Consider the following 9,064-nt stretch of genomic DNA (forward strand, 5'->3'; position numbering starts at 1 on the left):
GTTCTTTCCCACAGGGGGCTCTCTAGAGGTGGTTGATCGGTGTCCAGGGTGGTCACTGCCCTAGCAGGCCGAAGTGTTGGTTTAGAAAACTTTATGGTAGGATACTCTACACAACTGCCTTAATAAAGCGATGCTTTGCACACTTGTCAGTTCGCAATGACTGAGCCAGTCAACACCTTCTGAATATTTGGCGATAGGCCAACGGCACTCCTGTTTCCTAGAGGTGTCCTGAAATGAAATTAGATGAAGGTGGCTGTTTATGGCTTTTCAAACGACATGACAGATGAATATATGTCCAGGCAATGCTGGGTACAAGTGGTGAAGCAATTGGAGCTGCATGTGCTCCTTTTCAAAGGGGAAATAACGAGTCAGTTCCTGGGCTGTTTCGATTGCGGCAGCATATGGTTGGTTCCAGTCTGTAGTGGCACAGTGAGCACAAACAAGCAATGGACTCAAATATTGCCTAGAGTACTTACCAGGAACGGAGGTTAATTCGAGCATTTCACTCATTCCTGTTTTGTTATTTTCTGGGTGACACCTAATACCCCAGATGTATCCAAATAAGGGCCCGATGCTCACTGTGCCACAGGCCTCAAGTTGTATATCACTGATGAGGCCCAGTAAGGCTGATAATGGTCTGCAGTTGCCCTTTAAAAGGGGATGCAGCCTCGCACTTCGGGCTGGACTGTTCCTACTGGAGCAGGACCAAGGTTGACTTGCATAAAGTTGGTCCCTGTCTGAAGTGGCACAATGAGCACAGAAACTATGTACTGAAATGCGTCCCGGAGTAATCACTAGTGTTCGAGATTAATTCAAGCATTCAACCATCACCTTTTCTGTTTTTATCATTGTGAACAAGACAGGGAAAGCTGCAGGGAGCATTAATGCTGTGACTCCGGGGGAATATTTTGGCTAGGAAGGTTTGTCGCTGTGATGGGTGAGAAGAGGAGCAGCATTGCCTGGAAACTGGCACCTTGATTCACTGACTCAGCTCTGTCGCTGATCGTGGCCCATTGAGACACACACATCCAGGCACATATACACACCAGGCACTGGGAATTACTCACTGTGGTTTCTTAAGCTGCAAAAACAAGACTTTGACACCTGTACCATTTGGTCCATATCCTGATGAAGAGGAAGCAGGTACGACTCATTGCAGAAACAGGGTAAAGGCCCACACGTCATGCAGGTCTGGGCTGGGGTTACAACTGTGTCACATGAACTAGAAATGGCAACAGTCTGTACTTCCTGCCACTTATGTGTTGAGTTCAATGATTATTTGAAATAAATGTTTATTTGAACAAATATTGATTTTAATAGCACAATCATCTGTGTATATTTCAATTTTAGCCTCACCTATAAACATTTAAATGTAGTCTCTTCAGTGGAGCCCAGTAACTTAATTAAATTCCCGCCGCCCGCACTGAACTGTCAACACAGTATCCCTTATTTGTCAGTATCAATTAAGAAAGCTGTCCATTGCCTTCAAACCCTTTTATTTAGCCTCACCAGACGACTTCCTGAAGGTTGTAGTGATCTATTGGAGACACACTGCCCAAGAAGACATCCGGCCTGATTTAGAACTCGGTGGACAGGCTATTCCACTACAACAGTGATGGATATCCCATCTGCTAAAACCTTCATCCCATTATATCCTATGGGATTTGGATTTCAGTGGATCGGATATCCACCACCATTGTGACAGAGTAACCCATCCGCCAATATCTAAATCAGGTCCTAAGTCTACACTGAAAGTTGCTCAATTGCTGAGAAATCTGGTTGATGAGTTTGTGGGGCATGTATGTGTGTGCGTGCATATGTGTGTGTAATGTGTCAGTGTGCCTGGCATGGTGTTTTCTGCATGGTAGAGATCCTCGTGGTGGCAGCCAGTCTCCTGGCATTTCAAAGTCATTCATGACCTGGCACCCAACGTTAACGTCATCCGCAAAATAAGCTTTACAGGCACTTGTGAGCCCCCCTCAGTCCATGAAACTGCCCAAGAGAACTTTTGGGGTTTTCCTCCCCTTCCCTGTTAAGAGTAAGTACAAACAAGTCCTAGTATGAGGCAGGAGAATATGGGAACTGTTGAATACAGGCAGATAGCACCTTAGGTGTACGTTAGCGGTCCAGCCCTCACACTGTGAGCAACGGTGCCTCATGTGTGATCTTTCTTCACTTTCGCTCACCTGCACAAGAAGGTGCCAAGTGCAATCACTTCTTACTTAACAACTGTGTCTTTCCCTAAGGTGTTTCTCTTACTTTTAGCTCATCACTCTACCTATCTGTCCCTTCATGTTTCCTATGTTCACTCTTGACTCATACATCCGCCCCCCAGCCCCCTCTACATACATTCACATACACACCCCTCCACATGCATACCCACACCTTCCTCCTCCGCAAACATCCACTCCCCACCCCTCCGCATACATTCACATACACACCCTCCACATATGCATACATTCACACAAACACCTCGACTCACTCACAGACTTGCACACATGCACCCACACTCACTCACAGACTTGCACACATGCACCCCACTCACTCGCAGATTTGCGCACATGCACCCCCACTCGCTCACTCAAAAACACGCACTCATACACCCCCATTTGCACACAGACACACACACACACCACACATGTAACGAATACTCTCCGCCCCCCTTTTCGGACAATCAACTTACCTTTTTGGTGAGCTGGTCATCTGGGAGGGGATGGGTCCTGGCAGTTTTGCACCGCCAGCACCACCACGCCATCAAGACTCTGCCAAGCCATATTATGGCTCATAATACGGCGAAAAGAGTCTTACTGGCGTGGCGGTGCTGGTGGTGCAACCGCCTCTTCAACTCCATCAGCCAGAAATGGGTGGAAGTCCACACACAACTTCTAATGTGGCGGTCAGCAGACCACCAGCACTGGGGTCTGTTGACTGCAGCAGCTTCGGCGGTCTTTGGAAACGTAATGAGGCCCTGAGTGTATTAAAAATGTTCAATTGGCAGCCAGTAAATATAGCATTTTGGGCATCACCAAACCATAGTCATCAGTTTGTTTGCTACATCTAAAAAATAACCAAGGACGTGATTGGGACATTTTGTGCATTTTGGCTGATTACAAGGGACAGCATTAATATTTTTTAGGTTATTCCAAAACTCTTCCTGTAGCTGATTTCCAATTTCCAAATGCCATTTCTCTTTAGTCATACCAGATCTATTCAATTTGTAAACTTTGAAACGTTAGTTGATTCTGCAGTGCTGACATTTTAGGGATGGGAGTAATGTAACCAGCTATACATAGATTTCCATCTATAGATGAGGTCACCTTTTCTGTGTTTTCTATGAGATCCTCACACATGTAAGTTTACTACTCAGTAATAAATGTGATAGGGATCATGGTGAGTGGCTGGAAAAGGGGCATACTTACCACTAAATGAGAGGGGTTTAGAGAGGAGTAAGAAGGGAATAAGCGATGGTTAGTGAGCGGTTGAGGTAGGAAAGTGCACCTACCAACAAAAGAGTAAGCCTGTTTCTATTCACAAACTCCCCTTCCAAAGTTTATGTAGCCACAATGGCCCAAAACAGTAGTAAATGTACTACAGCTCAGACCTGGACTATGTCCAGCTCCACAAAAAGTCAACTACTGGTACTGCAACACCCTCCCATAGAAAATAATAGAGGTAGGGACTTAAAATAGAACCCCACAGGAAATAATGTTATATTAAATTAAATACCTTTAATTTAATTTTGAAACAAATACAACATATTTTATATTTGAACATACTTTCATAATCTTTTTTAATTTAATAATGTAATAATGTAATAATTAAATTCAATAATTAAATTGGATGTAATTATTTCTATACATCAGTTATAATAATTATTAAATCATAATAAAACATATTTTCTTTTATTGTAGGTGTGAATTTTTGTCTATTTAACCTTCAGATGAAATTATGTTATATATCCAAACTAATTAAATGTTAAATTGAAATTAAGTTATTAATGCTGCAATAGTTTTTTTGCTCTTCATTTGAAATAAATATATAGAATTACTTTACATTAATGGTTAACATAAAATATGTTTTTTGTTTTTTCAAATGGAATAAACCTTTGTTCATTTCCCTTTCTTTATCATTGGAAAATCTCCCCCACTGCGGGGTGGAGAAGTCTCTAAGCTAAAGTACAGGGAGAATTTTAAAGGTGTATTAAACTTGAAAACAATAAGTAAAAATGTGTGTCTTTGTTAAATATTATTGTAGAGCAAATTTAAAAAACTAGAGCAATATTAACTTAATTTTAAAACAAATATTTAATTAATTCAACTATATCAAAATAAATTAAGATAATATTTTAAAGATGTGTCAGCAAAAAATCACACCTAAAGTAAAATGTTTATATTTATTTATTAAGTACTAAAAAGAGGACTAATTTTAGTGAGTGTAATTATTTTAAATAAATTAAAGTTATATTTTTAATTAAGAAAAGGTTTTAAAATAGTTTATCATATATCAATATTTAGTTTTGAATTCTATATTTTTTAATATTGAATACCTTTTATAAATATATTTAAAAGTCAAAATAATGTAATGTAATTGAACAATATTTCTTACAGGGTCCTATTTTATGTCCCTGGTTTCATAGTAGCAATAGACGGTCCGTGGGCTAAAATAATTTTGCCCGGGCTTACTTGCGTGCCCTAGTAGCATACCCCTGACCCTGGCTTTTCTGGATCTTGGGTTTAATCGCATCGCTGACCTGATAGCTCTGAGACCCTTACTCTTTTGGGTATGGATTTGGCCTACTCCTGAGCTTATTTTATATAGGGACTTCCTTCTTGACCTCCTAAAAAGACCAAATGCAGTTTGTATCTCATGGTTCAGATTTGTGTCAAAATGGTTTCGTACTTTGGAGCTTGAAAGTTACTGGGAGAGTCCACAGAATTTAGAGAAAAGACAACAAATTGTTTTTGAAAGCCGTTTATTGATCCTATGATAGAAATAATCTCCTACTTTGTACATCACATGGTCGGCTGACTAATCAATTTCTTGACTTTATGTGGTATCCCCAGTTTGAACTTTATTTAGATCTTGTACCTGACTTATTGGGAAAGAGTTTGTATGCTCGCTTTCGTTTTGGGTGTTTACCGTTGCTGTCCTTAACTGGTAGTCGGGGATCATCTTTAACATTTGACTTATGTCCTACCTGTTGTGACAGTACTGAATCTGTTGAACATTTTATGTTTCTTTGCCCGGCACATTCCATTCCCCGGCGCAAGTGGATTCGTACAATTTGCCGAAACTTGGGCATAAAACAATGCCGTACTGCTGTAAGGATTTTGAAAAGTGACACTTCAACCATTTTAATCTCTGCGGTTAGCAAGTTCCTTATGACTGCCTGGCATATACGCATCCGTTTTCTTTAAAAAAAAATTAAATGTTTTGTAAATAAGTATGTTATGGATATGAAGTGGGAGGTTTTATATTTTATTGTAATTGTTGGATGATCTCTTAATTTCTTCCATGTTCTAACCTTTTTATGAGCTTAAATTGTTTTATGGTTGCTTTGATGGTTATGTTGAGTGAATAAAGCCTGTGTTTATTATTATTATTATGTCACTGGCTCCATTTTATTTTATTGGAGGTGGTGCGGTATCAGGGGTAGACCATATGTGGTGCTGGACTTACTACTGCTCCTTTTTGACAGTAGTAACTTTACATTCATAAATTTAGTTTCACCCCCTACTTCAGGGTATGGAGACATTTAAGTCTACACTTTTGAGTAACTTTACACTTGTAAACGGTGAGTAGCCATGAGCAGTAAAGTTACTCAAAAGTGTAATAGTAAACTTGCACGTGTAGATTTACTCCTTTGTAAGTTTATTTTGTAAATAGGTTCCAATGTTTCGACACATGACACCAGCACACCATTAGTTTGCCTTTGCAGCCAATTACATTAATATTCAGTACACACCAAAGCCCACCTTATTTAAATACAGAAATGTTTTATTATCATCGCAGATTTCCGAAAACCTAGCAACAAATCCAATTGCACTGTTCAAGAACCTCCCTATACATTTTTTGTGAACGTTCATCCATTCCTGTCCACTCATATCTTTACTGCAATGAACCCCATACAACCTGTATTTATTCACATTAAAGCAGTTCCCAATCATACAATGCAAGAGTTCAAGTTTAAGTTTATTGACACGGTTAATTAAAACCATCGCAATTCAGACATGCATATTTGTATAAATACTTTGCATACTCACTGTATTAAATAGAGACTCATGAAAACATATAATGCTAGTTTAAACTAAAACTTTATTATCAGATACGAGTGCGTGGTGCAAGACAAGATAAAGGAGCCGTGTGAGTGCTCTGTAAACGTCTCAGCAGTGCGCAAGTGGTCCACAGCGAAAGTCAGGTCTTAGGTACATGTTGACGAATGGTCGTTCCAGTGAGCATCTTACATCAGACATGCACTCCTGCTTCTGCCATACATTTGCCTGCTTTACACCTAATGCTTTGTATCAGATGCACACCTTCCTCATTAGTACATTCATGAGTTGCTGTTGTTGAGAAAAGCTGTTCCTGAGCGGTCTGGCAAACTGGCGTATTGGAATGGTTCATTAGTTCCCTTTCAGATACCCATTTCTTTTTTAACTAAAAAATGAAAATGTGTTTTGTAAATTGCGTCATCTGGCCTCTTTTTTTCCAAATTTCCTTGGGGAGCAAATATCCCTTAATTCCACCTAAACTGTGTCACATTTGTTTGCTCAGTGCAACTCCTACCAGACATCTTCTTGGCTTCCAGTCTTGCCCTGACGGGAAGACCCCGGAATGATGGGTGTCCAGGAAGAGGCTTTCCTTGGCCTGTGGCTCAGGGAGGTTGGACACCACACTGTGCTGGAGGTCACACGGAGGTCATGTGTGGTGAGCTAATGAGACAGGAGGCAGGATGCACTTAGGTTTGTTCAAGAGATCCTCAGATTTCAGATTGTAAATGTCAGTGAACTAGACCAGAGATCTGCCATGAATTTAAGGTAACACAGGCATTTGGCACATTGCTCCAGACCATGTCTTATTTATGATAACAGCTCATATAGCGCCATGAAGTCATAGGTGTTAAGTACAAGGGCTCTGGAAACAAATGATGATAAAAAATAGCATAGTTGAGCTGCCCAGTGGCTGCAAATACTCCAGAAAGGGAAAACGATTCTCAAATGCCTCAGGAGCAAGTGCACCATATAAATCCATTGAGGGGGTGGGGAAATATTCTATAAGAAATCCTAGGAGTAACTGGGACAAATCCATTCTGTTCTTTAAGCAATGCATTAATCCTTTCATCTTCTCACTGGGTTCTGTGGTCACCACAAAAGCCAGCATTCCCTAAGTGTAAAAGTGTGAATCCAAGCGGAGCCCACTCAGCTTTCAAAGATCTGGGGTCCATAAAATAAGTCCATTGAGTTGGACCCTAATGACATCTGTACTTTGTCTGGTTCTAAATAGGCTCAATCCAGCAAAACAGTCCCGGGGAAACACAGCCTCGTCATAGAAACTGTTGTTATGAAAACCTCGTGGTGGAGGGGAAATGCAATGGACTTGTTACTTTGGTTTTGAGGTTCAGAAAGGAAATAGGAAACCCACAAGCAGCGCGGAATACGCGATTACAGGTCGCAGTGAAGGGGGTTGTTGCCACCGTGCCTCCACTATCACTCAACCTTTAGGTCAGCGGGGACGCGTTCACCCTGTCGGTGTCAGATGCACTCCCTCACCTCTCTGGCAATTCACGGGCTTCCCCTCACCCGCCAAACTTCCTGCGCTGGGACAGACTAGCAGAGAGTCAGTGCACTGTAAAACAAGGGGCGAAAAAGTTCAGTTGAGCATCCATTGAGACCAATTGGGCTGCCCACCCCCAACGTACAAAGGACATTTCTACATTGGGGATGGGATCACAGCACACAGACCTGTCTCTTTCAGGAGCGGATGAGTGCGGAGGGCCTGTGCCAGCTAGGTCCAGAGAGCCTCCTTAGGCCACACTGGAGTCAAAAATCAACAAAATGGGATGTAAAGGGCCCCTCCTGCCATGTTTCATGAAATTCAGTGGGCTATTTTCATACAATTACAAACCTGACATCTCACATGGTGCCACTATATGTCACGTGACATCAGCACTCTCCAAAGGACCACCACAAGGGGAGGGGGTGCATCGTTTTGCGTTAGTCACTGCCACCCGGTCATGAATATTCTCACATGGAGAGCGCCAAGGTGGGCTGAAACCTTGTTGGGAGCACCAGAACTTTATTTTGGGGACTGGCACTTATATCCCCGCATCAAATATTTACCCAGTGCAATAGAGGGAAAAACACACATGCCGAGATTTAGAAAGAGCCTCCTTACTTGTGGCGGAGGCTCCTCAGTTGCAGCAGAACTCTGCACTGAAGTTTCCCATTGCGGATATCTCGCCACGAGTGTGAAGCTCTTTGTCAATCGGACCACAGGCCAGAAAGACTGCAAAATTGCCCCAAAGGGAGGAAGCAGCCTTCCTAGGCTGGTTGCAAGCAGGAATGTAGATGGGACTTGGGTGCAGCAGGTGAGGCCTCCTGGCTAGTCTGGAACAGGTGGAATTCTTAGTTACGGCTTCAGCCTTGGCACTGGTGAAGTGCTTGGTGTCTAATGTTGGCAGTGGCAGCACTAATCTCACAGTCACAGCAAGCTGCTGATCTAACTCAGTACTTGACCACTGCAGAAGTCCTACTGTGGTTCATAAACAGAACCATTTCAGGAGACTAGATGATCCCTTCCATGCAAAGGTTGCACCTGGCTATCCTCTCTGGCACTCTGTCACTCTCTGAGGCTTCTTCCTCATGCCAGGAATTCGGTAGACTTCTTCTCCTGGACATTATCTCCTTCTGCAGTGTGGGCACACTCCTTCCCTATCTAAGCAGAAAGAACTTCTAGGCTCTAGGCTGACCTTCGGCTCCTCCATTACGAAGTGCAGACTTCAAGTGATGTCCTCACCTCTGGGAGACTGGCTGTCATTCAGACACTAGACCTGGTCACACAGTAG

Source organism: Pleurodeles waltl, chromosome 10 (assembly GCF_031143425.1).
Source record: "Pleurodeles waltl isolate 20211129_DDA chromosome 10, aPleWal1.hap1.20221129, whole genome shotgun sequence".
NCBI classification, from domain to species: Eukaryota; Metazoa; Chordata; class Amphibia; order Caudata; family Salamandridae; genus Pleurodeles; species Pleurodeles waltl.